General features: G+C 32.3%; 1 protein-coding gene and 1 pseudogene across 1 annotated transcript in view; one reads left to right on the top strand and one right to left on the bottom strand.

Annotated features, from left to right (window-relative positions):
• Window positions 1-25,055, top strand: part of LOC126883887 (vacuolar protein-sorting-associated protein 25) — a 199,290-nt gene that overhangs the window by 82,966 nt on the left and 91,269 nt on the right. The gene's annotated exons all lie outside the window — the stretch shown is intronic.
• Window positions 1,096-10,120, bottom strand: LOC114331371 (uncharacterized; annotated as a pseudogene).

The raw sequence follows: 25,055 nt of genomic DNA, 5'->3' as shown, positions 1-25,055 counted from the left end.
AGCAGATAGCAAGATAGAATTTTTTTGCTTATACAAGTGTACTGTACCTTTCATTCGTAATTTGCAAAATTAAAATCAATTAATTACCACGGCGTCAGGAAATTTTTTAAATAAACATTAATTTTTGGTGCTACGCGCAGGACAGCGGTGTTCGATTCACACAAGTTGATTTCCACCAAAATTATTCCAATCTTTATCTAATATATTATTTTCTTACTCTATATTTTGTTGTATTTTAATATTTTAATTCCACAAAAATCAAACTAATTTTATTATTGCTTGTTAAATATTGTTTAAACAATTGCATATGTTTAAAAATAATAAACTTTTATTCTCTAAGTTAAAATATATGAACAAAGAAAGTTTTTGCTAAAAAAAGTGTAATTTCAAAGGATAGAGTAGGTATGTGTTTTTATTTTACAATAAACAAATTTATTTATTTATATCGAAACGTAATAAAAATTAAAATGTATTAATAATTATCAAAGGTCATTGGAATGCCCAATCAGAGCAAACTATCCGCTGTCCTGCGCGTAGCACCAATAATTAATGTTTATTTAAAAAAATTCCTGACGCTGTGGTGGTTAATCGATTGTAGTTTTGCAAATTGCAAATGAAAGGTACAGTACACTTCTATAAGCAATAAAAAATTCAACTTGCTATCTGCTTTATTTTCAGTCCTTTAACATTTTGAAAAAATGATTTTTTTTTGCGAAAGCTGGATTGCAAAATTTATTTTGCAAAATTTACAGAACCGATCTTAATGAAATTTACAGTATTGTTTTAATGTATCATAAAATTTTTTGGGTGAAATATGAAGGTTCTAAGTGTAGAATAATTGGTTGAAAAACGTAAAATGCGAATACTTGTTTTTGTATGGTTTTTTTCGCAATTATTGCTATTTTGCAACAAGGGTGACTATTTTATAAATTTTTAAACAATTTTATATTGTAGGAAATTTAATTATACAACTTTTATGTAAGTACAACTTTTCTCGGAAATGAATACTTTTAAAGTTATAATCAAAAAAACGAAGAAAAATATCGAATTTTTCCTTTCATTTTTTGACATTTTGATTATTTAAACAATGTTCCGGACCTTTTTGAGAGGGAGGATAACTCAAATATTATTATCTGAGTTATTTTCAAGCAGTTTCTGCAAAAAAATTTGAGTCACCTCTCAACGTCCAAATGTACTAATATTTTTACAGATGAGCCCTGGTCTAATTGCTGTCAGGCCTTGTCCTTTTGGGCGTCCTCGTTTCTTTACTGCCACTGGCATTTTAATTGTCGACAAAGCAACATCGTTCACTTGAAGAGTTTGGTGAGTAATAGTAAGTTCATTTTCTGGACTTGACTTTTGTATATTCCCCTCCACGTTATCTACCCTACTTATCTCTTGACGAACCACCTCACCACACAGCTTATTTTCACTTTCAAATACAACTTCATCATTACCTTCAATAATATCTTGCGTGTCATTTTCAAATACAACTTCATCATTACTGTCAATAATAACTTGCGTGTCATTTTCGTCTGTAACATCTATACAGGGTGAGTCTTGAGGAACTGTACATACTCCTACCTCGTATAGAAGCTCCTATGGGGAATAACAAATGACCATTAAAAAGTGTCTACTCCCCTTGTTTAATAATATACAGGGCGAGTTTCGCATTTTGACAGAAATTTATATTCGTCATAATTTTTGAATGGTCAGATCGATGTGTCTCTTATTTTTGTCAATCGTTACACTATTACCACCTAATCAACTGATTTATTCAAACTAGACAAAAATCAGGTCCGGCTTAAAAAAATTAGTTCGTTTGGGTCTTAGAAAAAATGTCACCCTGTATACGTTTTTTGAAAACTCTAATATGAATTTTACAAATTAGACAAATAGGCAATTAAAATGGCATATTTATTTTTTTCCCCACACGATTACTTAATTTTTTATAAAAAAATCAAATTTAACTATGAATAATAATTAAAAGTTTGGTAAAGTGAACCATAGATTTAAAAAAATTGACTTTTATTACAAAAATTATTTTTTTTGAACGAATATTTAATTTATGTTACCTCCCAATCAACTGATTTATTCAAACTAGAAAAAAATCAGGCCCGGATTTAAAAAATTATTTCGTTTTGGTCTTAGAAAAAATTTCACCCTGTATACGCTTTTTGTAAACTCTAATATGAATTTTACAAATTAGAAAAATAGGCAATTAAAATGGCATATTTATTTTTTCCCACACGATTACTTAATTTTTTATTAAAAAATCAAATTTGTCAAAATCGGAATTTTAACCTAAAAATTAAAAAAAAAAAAAAGATGAAATCACGGTTTAACTCGCTACAACGTTCCATTTAAAATTTTTTTTTAGAAATTTTTACAGCATATGTCTCTTACCATTGTGAAGACTATGACAATTGTTCTAGACTTTCAGTCTTCTTCTCGTAAAAGTCATGAATTTTTAAAAATAAAAGGTGCAACTTCGTGAATTGCAAAGTTAAATCGCAAAAATTAAGTGAAAAATTTTAAAATTCATCTATTTGATCACGTCTATATTAAACTATAGAGTCCAAAGAGAAGTGTTATGAGGAGTTTTAGATCTAGACGTGTTATAGAAAAAAAAAATGGAGAAAATTTTAATTTTAAGGAAAACGTTGTTTAATTTTTTTATTTTTATGGGTGGTAACATAAATCAAATATTTGTTTAAAAAAATTTATATTTGTAATAAAAGTTAATTTTTTTTAAATCTATGGTTCACTTTACCAAATTTTTAATTCATAGTCAAATTTGATTTTTTTATAAAAAATTAAGTAATCGTGTGGGGAAAAAATAAATATGTCATTTTAGTTGCCTATTTGTCTAATTTGTAAAATTCGTATTAGAGTTTTCAAAAAGCGTATACAGGGTGAAATTTTTTCTAAGACCCAAACGAACTAATTTTTTAAAGCCGGACCTGATTTTTTTCTAGTTTGAATAAGTCAGTTGATTAGGTGGGAATAGTGTAACGATTGACCAAAATAAGAGACACATAGATCTGACCGTTCAAAAATTATGACGAATATAAATTTCTGTCAAAATGCGAAACCCTACCCTGTATATTATTAAGCAATGTGAGCAGACACTTTTTAATGGTCATTTGTTATTCCTCATAGGGTCCTCTATACGAGGTAGGAGTATGTACAGTTCCTCATGACTCACCCTTTAGGTGTAAATAGAACAGCAGTATCATTCCCACAGTGTTTTACTTTTGTGTGGTCAATGATATAGAGACATATTATCATTAGATCTACTTGGTAACTCATATTCTGTCGATTCGTTTTCTTCAATCAAAGACGTTAATGTTCGTTGGTTATTTTTATAATAGTCCATTGTCCATCTATGATTTACGATCATTTTATCAAAAAGCTCTAATTGCAAATGCCGTCTCAATGGAAAAATATGCTTGCAAGGTAAAATCATTGAATCATAGATCATAAAGTTGCACGAAGAACAGAAGTATTTGTGGCACCCTGACTATCGTTAATGATGTAATCACCGTCTGCAAAAATTGTAATATCTCTGATTTGTTTAGAATTACGAATTTCTTTTAAAACATGCTTCGATGCTTCACGTGTGATCAATGTAAAATATTTTTTTTCATCAAACTCTGTTGGAAATATATCGACGGGTTTCTTTAAAATACCATAAACTGCCTTTTGATCCCTCTCTGTCTCTAAACTGGAAATAGTTGTAAACAAGCTGTTTATAAACTGTTCTAAAGGACTATTTTTGGTTATAACTGATTTTAATTTAGCGTTAATAGATTCCAGGCGGTTATTTGTGTTATCTAAAAAATTGTTTTTAAAAAAATGTTTTCCTAAATTCCACTTAGCCTTGGTATCGTGCCAGTTTTGCATGAAATACTCATACACTGTTCGAGGTACACTATCTTCTAGTCCTTTCAAATATTTTTTGTAATCATCGTCTGTCTTAGCATAGACAAATTTTTGAATTAGTTCTAAACTAAGTGTAGGCTCACTTGGGATGATCCCCATTTTATTGCATGAAATTTCTCGATAAAAGATTTTTAATATGTGAAAGACACATATATAGTCCGTCCGCTATAACTTTTCCCATGCGGTACGATTCATTTTCAATCAAATTAAGTCAAAACAGAAAGTAAACGTACGCCGATGTGTGTAGTATACAGGGTGTAACAAAAATACAGGTCATAAATTAAATCACATATTTTGGGACCAAAAATAGTTCGAATGAAGCTAACTTACCTTAGTACTAATATGCACATAAAAAAAGTTAAAGCCCTTTGAAGTTACAAAATGAAAATCGATTTTTTCGAATATATCGAAAACTATTGGAGATTTTTATTAAAAATGGACATGGGGCATTCTTATGGCAGAAACATCTTAAAACAAAATTATAGTGAGATTTGTTTACCCCATAAATATTTTATGGGGGTTTTGTTCCCTTAAACCCCCCCCCAACTTTTGTGTACGTTCCAATGAAATTATTATTGTGGTACCATTAGTTAAATTTAATATTTTTAAAACTTTTTTGGCTCTTAGTATTTTTTTGATTAGACAGTTTTTATCGAGTTGCGGCTTCTTTTTTAATATGTTTACATAAAAATTTTATGAGGGTTTTGTTCCTTTAAACCCCCCAAATGTTTATGTACGTTCCAATTAAACTATTACTGCGATACCATTAGTTAAACACAGTGTTTTTAAAACTTTTTTGCCTCTTTGTATTTTTCTGATAATGCACCTTTTATCGAGATGTGGCTTCTGTTTTAATATGGTTCAAAATATACCTAAAAATGTAAATCATAAATAAATTTTCATATTATTAGAAAGTCTCCATAATCATACTTAACCATATTAAATATGTGGTGGATTTGACAAATATTCAAAATATCTCGATAAAAACTCGACTTTTCGAAAAAGTACTAAGAAGCAAAAAGTTTTTAAAACATTGTGTTTAACCAATGGTACTACAATGATAATTAAATTGGAACGTACACAAAAGTTTGGGGGGGGGGTTTAAAGGAACAAAACCCCCATAAAATTTTTATGGGATGTCTAAACTTCACTATAATCTTTTCTTAAGATACTACTGCCATAAGAATCCCACATGTCCATTTTCAATAAAATATCTCAAATAGTTTTCGATATATTGGAAAAAATCGATTTTTATTTTGTAACTTCAAAGGGCTGTAACTTTTTTAATGTGCACATTTGTACGAAGGTAAGTTAGGTTCAATCGAACTATTTTTGGTCCCAGAATAAGTGATTAAATTTATGACCTCTATTTTTGTTACACCCTGTATAGTATACAGTATACAAAATGTATATATGTTACAGTTCAAGTTGATTCTCACTTAGAGTTGACTCCAACTAGTTGGAGTCAACTCCAACTGAAACGAGCAGTAAAAGTTGATTTTAAAAATTTAAATCAACTTTTACTAGTTGGAGTTGACTCTTCCTGGATCGATTCAGTAAATGTTGATTATACGAGAATCTCAAGTGCATTTTTGATGAGTGTGCCTTTCTTTGTTTTGACCGTTTCAACTACTTATTAGTATAGTCTGTAACGCGTCGCCCCCGTTAGGTAAATTATTCTGATTGGATTTTTTGCACAAACTTTCTCAAAGAAATACATCCATATAACAAATACACAGGGTGTCACGCGGTACCGCGGTCGAAAAATTGTTAACCAATTTTTGTTAACCAAATTCACAAAAATAATTTTTATCTACTCTATCTCATATTATGTAAAAATGTAAAGGTTTTATTGTGTGAAAATTGTAAATATAGATAGCAGTACATGAAGAGTTTAAAGTGTGTCTGAAGTAACAATGTATTTTAAATGGGTTTTACTTTTTGGCACTGTTTTTAGCACACTTTCATATAATTAAACATCCTTAACTTTCGCCTTCGGGAGGAAATCAGACACGCCCTTACAACGGCAACTGAAATGCTCACAAAACAGCGACCACGGAAGCAAAGATGGATGACAGAGGAAATATTGGATTTAATGGATGAAAGAAGAAAATGCAAACAGCACAAAGCAATGTACAAAGCGTTAAATAGAACCATTCAACAAAAAATAAAAATTGCAAAAGAAAAATGGATAACAGAACAATGTGAAGAAATCGAAAACTTATATAAAAAACATATGATGACTTCCATCTGTATAAGAAACTCAAGGAATTCACAGGCACGACATACTCACAAGGACCAAATAATCTAATCAACGCAGAAGGCAAACTGATTTCAAGCCCTGAAGAACAAATAAACATGTGGGAAGACTATATAAAGGAACTCTTCTATGACATTAGACAACCTCCTACATTAAATACCGAAAACGACGAAGGTCTTCCAATACTAAAGGCCGAATTGGAATATGCTCTACGTCAACTAAAAAACAACAAATCTGTAGGATAAGATGAAATACCAGCTGAGCTATTGAAGTTAATCAACGAGGAAAACTTAGACCTTCTTCTTGGACTATTTAATAATGTTTACAATACAGGGACTATCCCTAAAATATGGCTTGAATCAGTCTTCATACCACTGCCTAAAAAGCAGAACGTCAAATTATGCCAGGACTTCCGCCTTATAAGTCTATTAAATAACATTCTGAAGCTTTTCTTGCATATCATACAGAACAGAATATATTATAAAAAATGTGATGAGGTCACCGGTCAAGAACAATTTGGCTTCAGGAAAGGTATGGGGACACGAGAAGCAATATTCTGTCTTTAAACTCTGGCACAAAGATACAAAGATCAGCAAGCAGACCTTTTTATCTGTTTCATAGATTTTGAGAAAGCGTTCGATAGGGTGAAGCACACGGCCTTGACAGAAAGATTGAATGACATCGGAGTCGACAAAAGAGATTCTAAAATTATAAAGGCTATTTATTGGAATCAGACAGCAATCATAAAGACCAATGGTAATACGTCAAGGCCAATTGAAATACAACGAGGTGTTAGACAGGGTTGTGTGCTATCACCCATACTTTTAACGTCTACTCTGAGGTAATATTTGCGAACTCTTTATCGCACCCTTCAGAAGGAATCAAGATAAACGGTCAGAGAGTAAATAACATCCTCTATGCAGATGATACAGTATTAATGACTGATTCGGACCATAGTCTGCAGATACTGTTGGATAGGGTTACTGAGAGTTGTGAAAAAATAGGGATGAAGATCAATACTGCGAAAACCAAAGTTATAAGAATATCAAAGAACAAAAATTTACCTCTTCCAATAAATATGTGAAATACCAACAGCTTGAATACGTAAGCCAGTACAAATATCTTGGTTGCTGGTTCAACAATCAACTTGATTAGAAACAAGAAGTCAAGAGCGATAATAGAGGTAGCCCGACAGGGGTTTATCAAAATGAAAAGCTTATTTTGTAACAGTAGCATTAATATTAGCCTTAGATGTCATTTTCTGCATTGCTATGTGTGGTCAATACTTTTGTATGGAACGGAGGCCTGGACACAACACAACAGTGATAAACAAGTTGGACGCTTTGTACTCTGGCTTTATAGAAGAGACTTGAAAATACCTTGGACAACCCACACCACCAACGAATATGTTCTGAGGAGAATAGGTACAGATAGGGAACTGCTAAAAATCATTAAAGTCAGAAAAGTTAGCTACCTGGGACACATAATGAGAAACGAAAAGTACCGCCTCACGCAACTGATCATCCAGGGTAAGAGTGCAGGAAAACGGGGTCCCAGTAGGCGCCAGATTTCATGGTTTAGAAATATCAGAAACTGGACCGGCCTTGATTCAACATCTTTGTTTAGAGCCGCATTGGACAGAGACAGATTTGCCAGTGTAGTCGCTAACCTCCACTAAAGGAGAAAGCACCACAAGAAGAAGAACTTTCGACTTGTCATGGTGATGACATGTTAGCTATAAATTACAAAAAAAGTTTTGACAGTTTTGTGGTTTCACAGAAGTTTGAATTTTTAAATGTCAAAATGGTGCAATGGTGCATCTCACTCGCACTCACATTGATAGCTGCGTCAATACGCTCCTAGCGCTCATTGTTAATAATTAAAAATAACCGCTTAGTAATAAAATAATAACAAAAATTTCTTCAGTATCTTGTAGGGGGGTCGTTAAAATTTTATTTGGTGACTTTCGGACTTTCATAATAATTTTTAACTGAGTTATTAAGCCTTGAAAATGGTCATTTTCGTATTTTGCAAATTTTAAATCGCGTATAACTCGAGAACAACAAAATTTTACAGAAAAATCACAAAAGACCTCTTTTGCTCCGAATGACCCAAATGATGTAAAGAAAATTGTCCTAAATAAATTTTTTTTGTGAGTTTGTTTAAAAAAATTGTTTAAACAATTTTTCGATCACAGTACCATCTGACACCCTGTGGATTCGTTATAAGGACCTCTTTTTTAGTAAGTTTGTGCAAAAAAATCGAACTGGAATAATTTACCTAACGGGAGCGACGATACAGCCTAGACTAATTTGAACATATTCAGTAACATTTAATTTCTAGAATCGGCTGTTTGTGTGAATCAGAATCAACTTTTACTAAATGGCATTGGGAAGAGTATACTTTTCCTAGTTGGAGTCTACTTTTACTAGTAAATGTTGAATATAAATCTTCATTTTATATTTATAATCAACTTTTACTGAAACCAGCCGTTACAGTTGACTCCAACTAGTTGGAGTCAACTCCAACTGGATAATCAACTTGAACTGTAACATATACATATCAACGTTCGTTTCAATACTGGTTTCAATGTATGTTTTGACTTAATTTGATTAAAATTGAATCGTACCGCATGGGAAAAGTTATAGCGGACGGACTATAATAAGGTTTGTATTAGGAAAGCAACTTCTAATTACTTCCATTTCATGTAAATCCTTGTCTGTCATTACACATTTCACATTGATCCATGCTGGATTTTCCGTTTAAATGTTTCTAAAAACCAGGTGAAACTTTCCTTATCTTCTGATGCTAGCATGCAAACCCCCACTATTTCAGTTTGACAATTACCGTCTTCTACAATAATAAGGAAAACAGGTAATCCTATTTTTAGTAATTTATATGCAGCAAGAAATTCTGGAAATGCATTCATTGTATTTTTCATGGTTGGAGTTTGAATAAAAAGGCCTTTAAAATTATTTTCTACATCATGCAAAACAGCTGAATGGGCACCTGAAAATAATAGTAGCTAATTAGTTTTTCTCAATTTGACGATAATAGAATAGTTCAGGTTACCATATTTTGCTTTGAGCACATTTAAGCAGTTATCCAGACATTCTGTTTTTGTTGGATTATTTCTTCTAAAATTGCTTAAATAATGCAAAGTAATAATTTTTCCAGTTTCTTCTTGCAATTTTTGTTGTAACATCTTTTTGTTTGCTTTCATATTTAAAAACTCCTTTACACTTTTCTCCATGTTGCTGGAAAGTTTTCTTTGACTGGGAGTACCTACCTATGTGCATGTAAATCCTTCAAATTAGATATGAAATGAAAATATAAAATGTTATAAAAAAAATTTGTACCAATTTCAAAAAATGAAATAAAAAGTGAAATAGTATAATCAAAAGTCATGATAAAACCATTTAGTATTATTTGAAAGTTCATTATTTATTAATAATTTGTTGTCCAATATTGTTAAAATTAATCAATTAAATTTACTCAAATGCATAAAATAAACTCCAATTTGGTTAACAGTGCCGACGTTGTACCTATTGATAATCATTATATGCTTACTTTTGACGTATCATGATTATGCTGAGTTTGAATTGACGTTATTTCTAACGCATTTCCATCTAACGATGCCTTGAATCGTACATGTACTGGGCAATCTTCTTTGAATGTCCAAGACTGCCGAATTTTTTTCCCGCTGCTCTTGAACTTCCTTCTTCCTTCCACCATGATTGCATGCATAAACAAATTGATAATAGATTAAAGAGCTTTCTATCGGCCATTTAATTTTACTGCTTGCAATAGTACGTGCATCTCGTTTCCAAAACGTGGTAAATGTACTTTCTCCAAGTTTCGGGATGGCTTTTTTGCATCGGCAAATGAGGAAAATGTATCACCAACTTTTAACATCATTGACATACCAATACTTAACCTAACTAAAAGTACCCATATTTAGAAAACGAACGGACGCTTAATAATGACACTTACCTAAGTCATTCAAGTTTTCCAAATTCAAACTTATTATTTCCACAATAATTAACAATTAGGTACAAATATAACGCTTGTAACTATATACTGAGACGGGCACTATAATAAAATAAGGTAAGAGAATCGTCAACTCGTGCATTAACTCATCACGTGTATATATGCTGAACTGCAAGTGCAAGTGAAAGCGAACGGCAGCCGAAGAAAATGCTGCCAAACGCATCATACGAATGACGTCATAGATGTTAACGGCATTATAGTGCAAGACCGTTTGACGGCAGTTTAAGTAGGTACAGCGTAAATTTAATTTCATGTAATAGAATGAACTATCTTCATCTTCCAATTAAGTCGTCCTAGGAACGCAACTCATAAATATTAGCAATATAATTTTGTATAGTATATGTCTGAATTGCCAATACGAATGAGTCAGATAAAGTTAAATTTTTAGAAGAATTTTTCACCAAGCAACAAAAAAAATTGTTTTATTTGTTACTGTTTTGTATTTTAATAAAGATTTTCGAGGTGGAAGTCGAAACGTTGATAAACATTTTTTTATTTTGATAAAGATTTTCGAGGTGGAAGTCGAAATTTTTGTCCCAACCAACCAACCAAAATTGCCAGTTAACTAAAGAAGGAGAAGAAGAAGAAGAAGAAGAAGAAGATGATGATGATGAAGCAAATTGTGCAATGTAGTAACTCCAAATTGTAAATGAATAAGGGATTTTTCCCTAATTCCGCGACGATGAGCTGTCCAAATACCCAAGTAGTTGGAGGCCAATAAACTAAAGAAGAAGAAGAAGATTTAATTTCAAACTTAAATTGTGACTTATTTCCCCAATAAAATAGTAAATTGCATAAGGTGCCACGAGGAAATAGCTTTACAACAATATTAACACAAAACTATATCAAAATTCGGATAATCACTAATTTGTACTGGAAACATTGTGCTCAAGTAAAGGCCTCCATTCACGTTGAGATCGGTATCGATACATGTATCGCGACAAGTTGCGATACGTGTATCATGAGATTTGTATCTGCTTCACGACAGTGATACAGATGGCGATAGAGTTGTAGACGACGAAGATAGAGAGTTGTGATACTTTGTATCGCGATACTGATACTTGCGACACGTGCCGATAGCGCTCTCAACGTGAACGGGGCCCTTTTGGCCAGGTGAAGACTACACTGAAGAGATTGGGTCCAGAATGGCAATTGCACAGTCAACATTTACCAAGATGAGATCCTTACTGTACTATTTAGTAAAATTACTATTTCGTTTTTTCGCACCAATTGGGAATATAAAAATCTATTTTGCTATTACTGTCTTGTTTTGGTATTAGGGGGGGTAGGCGCAAAATTTTGGTCCAATGTTATTTAAATTAAGTCCCTGACAACTTCTATAAAGTAATTCGAGGATAGATGGCGCAGGTTTTTAAATTTGATGCTAACGTTTCTAAATGTTAAAGTAGAATCAGTGTTATTTTTTTACCGAATCTTTATTGAGTTTAGAAACATGTAATAAGTAATAAAATGCAATAAAAAATAAAACTTATAATTCACAAATAAAATAAAAATAGTTAACAAAAACCATCTCCTCAACAGTGTCGAGGTGAGAACCAAACCATGAACCATGGCCGGTTTACTGTAAAGAGACCGAAATCATTAGACCGAAAGCAATAGACCGAAAAGCACTTTACCGAAACCTCACTAGCCCGAACAGTAGGAGATCGAAAAGCAGGAGACCGAAAAGCATTAGGTACATAATACAGGCTGCTTAAACAGGATTGTAATCTGAGCAAGGGTAACACCAACCTCCCTTCACCCTTTATCCATAATGGTTGTTGTCATAATCATTAAAATCAAATTAGAAGCAAATACAATTTACTTTTAATTTCTTTTTACTTGTCGCAGTAAAAGAGATAAGACAAGAGTGATTACAACTAAATGTTATTTGGATGGTTATTAGAAATAGTTAATTAACTTTAATTTATTTTTATCTTCACTAATTTGTTTAACGGATGAAAGTTATTTCATATCAGACTCTCTAGTACAGTACTGTACTGTACCCAGTCTATATTACCAGAGAAAGGCAGTTCTCGCAAGTGGCGCATAATACAATACCCCTACATGCGACACTATACAGTGCTAGTCAAAAGTCCGTACCCCCCCCTCGTATCTTTTGAACGGTTATATCTATAATAGTGAAATTTGGAGGGAGGAAATAAACGGACGAAAACTTCTTAACTAGTCAGGACAGGTGACGTAATTATGACAGATGACTTTACAGCGCCTCTGTGACAGATAATTTCAAATGGGACCTTATGGCAAGTGATACCTCGTTTGAAAGGTATTGAAAATACCTATTCAATCATACTAATTTTGTTTGAGTTCAAGCTAATTTTGATGAATAAATGAAATAAATATAAAATTGTCGTGTCGCATTTAATTAATAAAAATTCAAAATTCCGCATATGATGACTAGTCAAAAAGGTTGACGTTGACGTAAAAACTACTAGAGAATTGAAAAACGTCAACTTTTTTGACAAAAAAACCATAGGCGGACATTTGAATTTTTATTAATTAAATGCTAATCTATAATATTATATTTATTTAATTTTTTTACCAAAATTAAAATCAACTAAAACCCAAAAAAATTAGTATGACTGAATAGGTATTTTGAATACCTTTCAAACGAGGTATCACTTGCCATAAGGTCCCATTTAAAATTATCGGTCACAGTTGCTCTGTAACGTCATCTGTCACTGTTACGTCACCTGTCATGACTAGTTAAGAAGCTTACGTCCGTTTATTTCCTCCCTCCAAATTTCACTATTATAGGTATAACCGTTCAAAAGATACGAGGGGGGGTACGGACTTTTGACTAGCACTGTAAATTATATACACGAAATTTTCGATTTTCTAAATCTGACTGAATTGAATATTGGGCCAAATCCCATCTGAAAGTTTAGGAAAAAGCTCGGCCATCCATGTGTCAACTTTTCATTTTGGTCTAAGGGTGTGGATTTTACGGCCCTTTCCATTTAGGGTCTGTTTTTCGTTTTTGACGAGTTACTAAATGGCAAGAATAAGTCAAACCAAAGAGAATACATGGAAGCAGAAGAAGGAAATGAAAACTTAGAAGACATAGAAGATAATTCACCCAGCAAAGAACAAATCGAGGAAATCATAAAAGATTTGAAGAATAACAAATGTCCTGGAAGCGATAATATAACAGCAGAGATGATGAAATATGGTGGAAAATTGCTACATGAGTGTATATACAAGATCATAAAAGAGATATGGAGAATAGAACGGATACCAAAAGATTGGAAGGAAGCAATTATTTGCCCATTACACAAAAAAGGAGACAAAACAGAATGTAGTAATTACAGAGGAGTAGCATTACTAAATACCATATATAAAATCTTATCAAAATCCATAAAAGATAAACTTGAAAAAGAAGCTGAAAATATAATAGGTGAATATCAGTGCGGATTTAGACGAGGAAGAAGCACAACGGACCAAATATTCGTAATCAGAGAATTACAAGCAGAAAGCTATGAACACAACCTACCAACGATAGCGCTATTCATCGATTTCCAGCAAGCGTACGATAGAATAAAGAGGAAGAATTTAAAGCAGGCGCTTGAGGAATTGGGAGTTAGCAGAAAGTTACGCAACATGATACATATTACGTTAGAAAATACAGAAAATAGAGTCAAAATAAACAACCAATCATCAGACACATTTATAGTAAATGAAGGAGTAAGGCAGGGTGATCCTTTGTCATCATTACTCTTTAACTTATGCCTAGAAAAAATAATGCGAGAAGCAAAAATTAATAGAGAAGCACTCCTATATCAAAAACGACACCAAGTTTTGGCATTTGCGGATGATGTGGTGTTGCTTGCAAGAGGAACAAAAGAGCTACAGGAAATAGTACAGAGAATAGTAAAAGCAGCGAAGAAAATGGGACTCTACATAAATGAAACTAAAACAAAATGTATGGAATGGACAGATGGTCAGTTCAGGAATGGACAAAAGCTTAAAGTAGAAGTAGAAGAAGGAACATCATACGAATTCGAAATGGTAGAACGATTTACATACCTAGGAGCAATAATATCACGTAAACCGAATATTAAAGAAGAAATACAAGCTCGAATAATGGCAGGCAACAAAAGTGTACATGCGCTTAATGGAATGCTGAAAAGCAAGTTTTTATCAAGAAAGGCAAAAATACAGTTATACAAAACAACTATCCAACCAATAGTAATATACTGCAGTGAGACATGGACAATGACAAAAAATGAACAAAGTTTACTGGAGATCTGGGAACGGAAAATCCTGAGGAAGATATATGGAGGAATAATAAGGGACGGTTTATGGTTAAGAAGATCAAATAATGAGTTAAAGGAATTATACAATCAACCTAATATAATAGGAGTGATAAAGGCACAGAGACTTAGATGGCGAGGTCACATAGAAAGGATGCCGAACGCGAGGACTCCAAAAAGGGTACTAAACTACAACATAGCCTCAAAAAAGAGAAAAGGAAGACCGAAAAATAGATGGAAGCAAGAGGTCGAAAAAGATATGGAAAAAATGGGGTTAGAAGGTCAGAGAAGAAAAATGAATAACAGGAAGGAATGGAGAAAAATCACATACCAAGACAGAGAAGATCTAGGTACCTAAAGAAAAGTAAAAATGAAGAACGAACAAACTTTTCAAGCCATGGGCCTCTAAGGCCTTTAGTGCTATTATATATATATATATATATATATATATATATATATATATAATATTATATTTATTTAATTTTTTTACCAAAATTAAAATCAACTAAAACCCAAAAAAATTAGTATGACTGAATAGGTATTTTGAATACCTTTCAAACGAGGTATCACTTGCCATAAGGTCCCATTTAAAATTATCGGTCACAGTTGCTCTGTAACGTCATCTGTCACTGTTACGTCACCTGTCATGACTAGTTAAGAAGCTTACGTCCGTTTATTTCCTCCCTCCAAATTTCACTATTATAGGTATAACCGTTCAAAAGATACGAGGGGGGGTACGGACTTTTGACTAGCACTGTAAATTATATACACGAAATTTTCGATTTTCTAAATCTGACTGAATTGAATATTGGGCCAAATCCCATCTGAAAGTTTAGGAAAAAGCTCGGCCATCCATGTGTCAACTTTTCATTTTGGTCTAAGGGTGTGGATTTTACGGCCCTTTCCATTTAGGGTCTGTTTTTCGTTCTCGTCCCCAAAACTCCCAAAAATTTCAAAAATTTAAGTCTGACCTTTGCGGCTTCTGATAGCACTAATCATTACCTTTCCAACGCATGTCTAATTTTGAAAATGGGTTATACCATTCAAAAGTTACCGAGCTCACAAGTATGACTCAATTTTTATTTAAAAAGGGAAAATGTTTGTGGATATAATGTATGTATGTATGTACAAGAATAAAAAACCGCTAAACGCCGTAAAAATGAGTGGCGCATAAAATATTCCAGCTACAAAAGATCTGATATGAATATTACGTGGCGCGAAAATGGATTTTCATTTGATGCAAAACAAAATTCTAGTTTTATTTTAAAAGATTTTTCCATAATATTTGCTAAATTTGAAGTAAACGCGCCACAAAAGAGTAACTTTGATACAGTTTGAATTTTGAAACACTTTTGTGGCGCGTTTACTTCAAATTTAGCAAATATTATGGAAAAATATTTTAAAATAAAACTAGAATTTTGTTTTGCATCAAATGAAAATCCATTTTCGCGCCACGTAATATTCATATCAGATCTTTTGTAGCTGGAATATTTTATGCGCCACTCATTTTAACGGCGTTTAGCGGTTTTTTATTCTTGTATCAGGAGTTTTTCAAAGTTATTTATAAATTAAATGTATGAAGTTGAATACAATGTTCCTCTATTACAAGTCAAGCTTTATAAATGGTCACCTTTGTTGCATTATCTCCCAAATGATCTAGTGTCCATCGAATGTACACTAGATTTTTTTTTATTCGAAATAGATTGAAAAAAAAATATTGAGATGGCCGGTAAATGAAGTCGGATTGCCCGTTGCCAGATCAAATTTAGCGTCGTAACCACTACAACTACATAAATCAATTCGGGAATAATCGTTAATTGGATTATACTTTTGTAGCTTAATAACTTCTAAACGGCTTAACCGATTTTGATTAGTAAACATGAGTTTGAAACGTATTGACCAGTAGTATCTGATGGATCTACGGTCAAGTATGATAACTGAAGCTATTACAGTAATTATTGAGCTTGAGAAACCGTTTTTCCCACAGGAAATAGATTTTATCATACTTATGAAGCCTATAACCTAAAAAATTCAAATTTTCCGGGATATGAGGTATACACCGTTAAATTCGTCTTGAGTCCTTCTTCAAACGCTAAGTTATTGGCGCAATTCGTAGGTTGAAATGTTGAGTAATTGTCGAAAAACCAAAATTTTCAAAGTTTAGTTTTTCAGTTTTTCGGCTATACTGAGCCGTGTGTATGTCTGATCCTGATGGCTTAGACACCATTTGAAAGCTTAAGTCAACACTATTAATTTGATGTATTTGCGGTTCTCCTGGCTCTTCCTGATCCGAATATATATACCCCCAAAACATATGCCATTTTGTACCTACCAAGTCCTATAGCTGGCTTATGGGTGGTCAAAAGTCACAAACTACACCGGTTCTAAATCGGCCCTGACCCCCTCTTCAAACACAGAGGAAAAATATCAAATCGGTTTAACTTTCAAACACACATACATATATATCCACAAACATTTTCCCTTTTTTAAATAAAAATTAAGTCACATTTCTAAGCTCTATAACTTTTGAATGGTATAACCGATTTTCAAAATTAGAAATGCGTTGGAAAGGTAATGATCAGTTTTATTAGAAGCCGCAAAGGTTGGACTTAAATTTTTAAAGTTTTTGGGAGTTGTGGGGACGAGAACGAAAAACAGACCCTAAATAGGAAGGGCCGTAAAATCTACACTCTTGGACCAAAATCGATGGTTGACATATAAATGGGTGACTTTTTTTTTCTGAACTTTAAGATGGGAGTTGACCCAATTTTCAATTCAGTCAGATTTAGAAAATCGAAAATTTCGTGTATATATAGTGTCGCGTGTAGGGGGGTGTATTTCTGCGCCACTGGCGAGAACTGCCGTTCTCTGGTAATTTTTTCGATATAAAACTAACAGCTTCGATAACCAATAAATCGAAAACTATTAATTTTATCAAAAAAATGTATAATGAACATTTTTTGCTTATAATTAATATTTTTACCAGCATTTGCGGTCAAAATATAATAAAAAATTTCCACCCTCGAGATGAGGTGGCAACCACCCCATGGTAAAAGCGTCTTTCGGCATCATATAGATTTTGATCCTTGGACTATCCACTACTTGTTGTCAAATTTTCAAGCAAATCTATCTATTCTGTAAAAATTGCGAAGTGAAAAATTTCAGTTCCTGGACTAATTATACTTTTGGAGCTCTATAACTTCTGAACGGTTTACCTGATGTTGATCACTAAACATGAATTTGAAACGTATTGACAAGTAGTATCTGATGCATCCAAGATCTAGTATGATAACTAAACGTACTACAGGAATTATTGAGCTTGAAAAACCGTTTTTCCCATAAGAAATATATTTGATTATACTTATGAAGCCTATAACTTACAAATTCGAATTTTCCCAGATATAAGGTATACACCGTTAGACGCGTCCTGAGTCCTTCTACAAACGCTCAGTTATTGGCGCAATTCGTAGGTTGAAATTTTGAGTAATTGTCGAAAAGCCAAAATTTTCAAAGTTTAATTTTTCAGTTTTTTGGCTCTGGTTAGCAGTGTGTATATCTCAGCTTGATCGCTTAGGCGCCATTTGAAAGCTTAACTCAACCCTATTGATTTGGTATATTTGCGGTTTTCCTGTCTTTTCTTGAACCTAAGATATATACGCCCAAAAAATATGCTATTTTGTATCTACCTAGTCCTCTAGCTGGCTTACGGGTAGTCAGAAGTCAAAAATTAAACCTATTCTGAATCGACCCTCACACCTTCTTGAAACACAGAAAAAAAAATTCAGATCGGTGCAACTTTTCCACACACATACATACATACATACATACATACATACATACATACATACATACATATCCACAAACATTTTCCATTTTTTAAATAAAAATTGAGTCATATTTCTGAGCTCGATAACTTTTGAATGGTATAACCGATTTTCAAAATTAAACATGCGTTAGAAAGGTAATGATCTGTGCTATCAAAAACCGCAAAGGTCGGGCTTAAATTTTTGAAATTTTTGGAAGTTTTGGGGACGAGAACGAAAAACAGGCTTTAAATGGGAAGGGCCGTAAAATCCACACCCTTGGACCAAAATGGAGAGGTAACATATGGATGAACGAGTCTTTTCCTAAACTTTAAGATGGGATTTGGCCCAATTTTCAATTCAGTCAGGTTTAGAAAATCGAAAATTTCGTGTATATATAGTGTCGCTTGTAGGGGTGTTGTGCGCCACTGGTGAGAACTGTCGTTCTCTGTCGATGTATGTATGTGTGTGGAAAAGTTACACCGATCTGAATTTTTTTTGTGTTTCAAGAGGGGGTCGGGGCCGATTCAAAACCGGTGTAATTTGTGACTTTTGACCACCCATAAGCCAGCTATAGGGCTACATAGATACAAAATGGCATATTCTTTGGGCGTATATATCTTGGGTTCAAGGAGAGACAGGAAAGCCGTAAATACACCAAATCAATAGCTATTAGTTAAGCTTTCAAATGGTGCCTAAGCGGTTAGGATCAGACAAACACGCTGCTCATTATAGCCGAAAAACTAAAAAACCAAACTTTTAAAATTTTAGTTTTTTTACAATTACTCAAAATTTCAACCTACGAATTACGCCAATAACTGAGCGTTTGTAGGAGGACTCTAGACTCATCCAACGGTGTATACCTCATATCTGGGAAAATTCGAATTCTTAAGTTATAGGCTTCATAAGTATGATCCAATATATTTCTTATGTGGATAACGGTTTTTTAAGTTCAATAATTGCTGTAATATCTTCAGTTATCATACTTGACTGTGGATGCATCACATACTACTTGTCAATAACTACTTGTCAATAATAACTGTTGTCGTAACTACTAGATGATTTGGGAGAGAATGCGACAAAGGCGACGATTTATAACGCTTAACGTGTAATCGAGAAACATTACATTCAACTGCATACATTTAATTTATAGAAATCTTGAAAAACTCCTGATACAAGAATAAAAAACTGCTAAACAACTTAATGAGTGGCGCATTCAATATTCCAGCTACAAATGAGCTGACATGAGTATTACGGGGCGCGAAAATGTATTTTCATTTTGATGGAAAATAAAATTCTAGTTTTATTTTGAAAGCTTTTTTTATAATATTTGCTAAATGTGAAGTAAATGCGCCACAAAAGAGTCTCAAAATGCAAACTGTATCAAAGTTACTCTTTTGTGGCGCGTTTTACTTCAAATTTAGCAAATAAAAATACATTTTTGCGCCACGCAATACTCATATCAGTTCTTTTGTAGCTGGAATATTATATGCGCCACTCATTTTTACGGCGTTTGGTGGTTTTTTATTCTTGTCATTTATTGGTTCATTCATTGCATATTGTTATGGTTTATATTTTTTGTTAGTTTTTTATTGAATAAAAATAATTTTGTTTAATTATGACTCAATACTAACTTATTTCTACTAGAAAAATTGAATGTATTTCCGAAATTTGAATAAAACTAAAAATATCTCGGAAAGTAATGAGTTGAGGTATAGGGAATGCTATATACAAATGAAAGAGTATTATAAATACAATATTAAAAAAATAAAATATAGGGCGATCCATTTAAAAAATTGAGAAAACCGTAATTTAATTTTGTAGTTCACCCTGTATACAAATATTCGTCCATGATTTCATTTAAACTTAATTTAAAAAATACAGTATATTGTTTATCTTATTTTATCAAATAAATAATTGTTAATGAATTACTTCTTTATATACGAGTACATGGTGTTAATCTCATAGGGATTTTGAAATAAAAATGGTCATAGCTTGTTAAACACTCTGTATAGTAATGCGAAACCCTATATTATATGAACAATAATTATAAGAGGAACATCAATAGGAAAAAATATATAGGGTGTCCCATTTAAAAAATTATATGTTTGCTATACCACGCAGGTATTGATCACCCTGTAGAACCTCTCATATTTTCCAAGCCTGGAGAATATCATTGACTACATTTTTTCAAACTCGCACTAAAAACTCACCCTGTATAATATATTATATTATTAAGTCAAACATTTCATCCCGTATTAATACGAAATGAATCCTAAAAAGAGATCATAGTTGATTTTAATAAATTTTTCCATAACCTTGGCATATAAATTATTTTTCCACCTACCTCTACCGAAAGTATACTTTTCCGGACCTGACTGTAGGGAGCAAAGTTGTACTTTTCCTCCCTAGGGAGGAAAAGTAAAAGTGACGTCATGGTATTTCATTCATGACTCATGAAATATAACTTATTGACGCCCTGTACAATATCTATTTTCTATTACGTAACTTTCTATACATTTTAACGTTTATTTATAAAACACTCTGTATTTTGCAGAATGGTAAAAAACAGTAAATTGTTATTTTGATTTAACAATGTTTACATTATTAATTTGACTTATATTTGAATGTTGACAGTTATATTGTACGTACTTGTTAGTTTTAGTTCTAATAAATTTTGTTGGTTAGTTACATAAATAAATTAAGTAAAAAATGAAAAAATTACTTGTTATTTGAGGAAGGTGGAAAAACCATATGTATAACATGGGAGTAAAGTGCCTTTCCCTCCCTTGAATGATTACTGCCCTCCGCTACGCGTCGGGCAGTAAACTTCATTCTCGGGAGGAAAAGTAGCACTTTCCTCCCTTGTTATACAAATAGCTAGAATGTTACAGGGTGTTCGATAACACAGTGGCAGACCAAACTTATGTTTTTTTTAAATGGAACACCCTATATTTTATTTTAAATTCGAAATCCTGTTAACTTCTCCATCACAAAGATATGAAGGTTTTTATGTTATACAGGGTATTTACAAAGTTATAACCAATTTTATATGAAATTCGTAACAAGTTCAACTCCCTGTATAAAAAAAATAAGCAAAACAGCAATGGTTTGTTAATGCCATATTTTTTTTCGTAATGTTAAAATTTTCAAGAATGATTGATATTACTAATTTTCTTTATATCAAATACGGGGTGGGTCAAAACGCAAGTAGATTATTTTCTCAGTAATTTTAAATGGAACACCCTGTATTTTATGTCACTATTGAAAAGTACCATTACCGTACTTTAATTTTTAGATAACAGTCCCTATGTCTAAATTTATTAGTTTTCGAGATATCTTCATTTTTCAATGGATCAGTAGCGTGGCCACCCAAATCACCAGAATTTAATAAACTGGACCGATGTTTTTGGGGTTACGTTAATAATAAGGTTTGTAAAATACCTCCAACAACAAGATATGAGATGAAAAATAGAATACAAAGTGTATTTCGACGTGTTAAATTACAAATGCTTCGTAGAATAAGTAGCTCATTAAACGATCGTTTTTAGGCGTGCATAAATGTGTTAGGAGGTAATTTGGAACACCTTTATGTAATTAAATATTAAAAATATTGTATTAAAAGTAGCTACTATTTTTTTCAAACATGTTTTTTGCAAAATGTATTACTGATAAATTATTGTTCGTTCTTTATTTGTTGCATTGTTACATTTACAGACAAAAGTAGTAAGGTCTGGATCCCGCGTATAAAAAAAAGTTGATTAATAGCAAGCTGAAAATTTGTTAATAGCTTAAGAGTGTCTAGTCGGACAGATTTTGATATATGGAAACACTGGAACAGGGGAAGTTTTAATTGTGGAACAGGTTAAAAATTTGGAACGGTCAGACCACGAAAACGGCACATGTATTTTGTCCGACAGAACCGACTTAAACTCTCCGAACAGAAATTAAACTCTCATGCAAAAATCAGACTGCTTTTTATCACCAAATGGGCGTTTTAATGAGTGGAACATGTAGAATATGTCAAATGACAGCAATTATGACAGGTGATAAATAGCAGTCTGATTTTTGCATGAGAGTTTAATCTCTGTTCGGAGAGTTTAAGGTCTATTCTGTCGGACAAAATAAATGTGCCGTTTTCGTGGTCTGACCGTTCCAAATTTTTAACCTGTTCCACAATTAAACCTGCCCCTGTTCCAGTGTTTCCATAAATCAAAGTTTATCCGACTAGACACTCTAAGCTATTAACAAATTTTCAGCTTGCTATTAATCAACTTTTTTTTCATACGCGGGATCCAGACCTAAGTGTTTAATTGTCTTCACAAAATGTTGTACTTTGTGTTTGTGTGTGTTTTTTGTAAAATTTATTACTAATTTTCTTTCTTTATTTGTTACATTTACATAAAAAAGTAGTGTTTAATTGTTTCAAAAATGTTGCATGTGGTGGTTGTGTTTTTTTTTGTAAAATGTATTACTAATAAATTATTTTTATTTCTTTATGTGCTACATTGTTACATTGATACCGGATTGATAATCAGTAATCGTCAATTGTCAATTCAGTCATGGCTTACTTAAAATTTAGATAAATTTAGACACCTAAAATAATTTGCTCTGAAAATTGAAAATATCTCGAAAACTAATAAATTTGGACATAGGGAATGTTACATAAAATTTAAAGTGCTGTAATGTTACTTTTCAATAATGATATAAAATACAGGGTGTTTCGTTTAACATTACTGAGAAAATAATGTACTTGCGTTTTGACTCACCCTGTATTTGATATAAAGAAAATTAGCAATGTCAATAATCCGTGAAAATTTTGACAATAAACAAAAAAAGGCATTAATTAACCATTGCTGTTTTACCTATTTTTTTATAAAATTGGCTATAACTATGTAAATACCCTCTAGAACATAACAAACCTTTATATTTTTGTAATGGAGAAGTTAAGAAGATTTCGAATATAAAATAAAATACAGAGTGTTCCGTTTAAAAAACATAAGTTTGGTCTGCCACTGTGTTATCGAACACCCTGTAACATTCTAACTAATTTTGTAATGTGAAGCTCAAAGTTGGCTACAATTTTTGTTACCTATTAAATTTTATTGCTATCTATTACTAGCGAGTCTATTGAGCTTTACCCCACTAATCAATCACCCTGTATAGTAACATAGATTATTTCTTAAAGAATTTTTACTCACCTAATAATAACTAATTGAAAAACAACATTCTGATGCTGTCATTGGAGTTCTAATCTTCTTCTTCATGGGCCTAATCCTTTTTTAAGGAGAGTGGCTCATTTTACTCTGTCTGCAGCGGTTCTGAAAAGTTCTATTGTTGTTTTTCCACTCCATTGCTTTAAAATTTTCAACCAGGACCTGAGTCGTCTCCCCGGCCATCTTTTTTCTTCCACTTTCCCTTGTATAACTAACCGCTTCAAATCATATTATTTATTTCTTAGTATGTGACCCAAGTAGCTCATTTTTCTTTTATTCATAGTGTTGAGAATTTCTTTTTAAACGCTTTTCTTTACTTCAATAGTTTGCATCAAATCTTTAGACGTTAATTTGACTGACTTTTCTTCAATGCAAATGAATGAAAATTTGCAGGCATATGCATTCGCAGGAACAATACACGAATAGTCAATAATATTTTTTTATGTTTATTAATTGTTTAAATAAAAAAAAAAGATTTTAAGAGGAAACAGTAGCGATCAACAGGTAGCGAAAACGCGTTCCAAGATTGCGGCTGTAATTTTGAATATTTTTTCGAGATATTTGGCACACGTATTCGTAATATAATAAAGAATGGCGGTACAGTGCCCAATTTTAAAAATATATTAATATGTGGAGATTACTCTGTAATTAAATACAATATTAAAAAAACGAACCTGTACCGCCATTAAGAAGAACAAAAAAATAAAGTTTCTTCAAATAAACTTTTTTTATCCGATGCCTAGATTTTGTGTCATTTTGGAACTACTAAAATTTTTTTATTTCATTAGTAGTTCCAAAATGACACGTAGGCATCGGATAAAAAAGTTTATTTGAAGAAAGTGTATTTTTTTGTTCTTCTTAATGGCGGTACAGGCTCGTTTTTTTAATATTGTACTTAATTACAGAATAATTTCCACATATTAATATATTTTTAAAATTGGGCTCTGTACCGTCATTCTTTATTATATTACGAATACGTGTGCCAAATATCTCGAAAAAATATTCAAAATTACAGCCGCAATCTTGCGGAACGCGTTTTGGCCACCTGTTGATCGCTACTGTATCACCTTAATGGAAAATGCTTAAATTCTCTTGTTTTTTACAAGGTAGAAACTTGAAATTGTAGCTAATGATATGAACTATACATAATTTCACTGTTTACGTTATTTGTTTACGTTATGCTTCATAAATTAACAATAAAGTTTCAAATTTTGAACGCTCATATATTTGTTTATATATAAATCGGCGTTTATTCGTGTCAAATTTCAATACGATACGAAACAAAACTTCAACCAAAACTCGAATTCAAAAATTCGTGTTTTTATCGTAGTCTTAGAAAAACCACCGGTAGAGACGTTTTGTGATACAATTAACATTAGAATTCGTTTTGTCGTATTAATTAATTAAACACTTTTCTTTAGTTCAATCGTTTGGGTCAAATCTTTGGACGTTAATTTGGCTGCCTTTTCTTCAATACAAATGTCTAAAAATTTACAGACATATGAAT

The sequence above is a fragment of the Diabrotica virgifera genome, chromosome 4, assembly GCF_917563875.1.
Source record: "Diabrotica virgifera virgifera chromosome 4, PGI_DIABVI_V3a".
In the NCBI taxonomy this organism is placed as follows: Eukaryota; Metazoa; Arthropoda; class Insecta; order Coleoptera; family Chrysomelidae; genus Diabrotica; species Diabrotica virgifera.
Note: the sequence above shows the minus strand (reverse complement) of the source record. Positions and strands in the feature narration are given on the sequence as shown.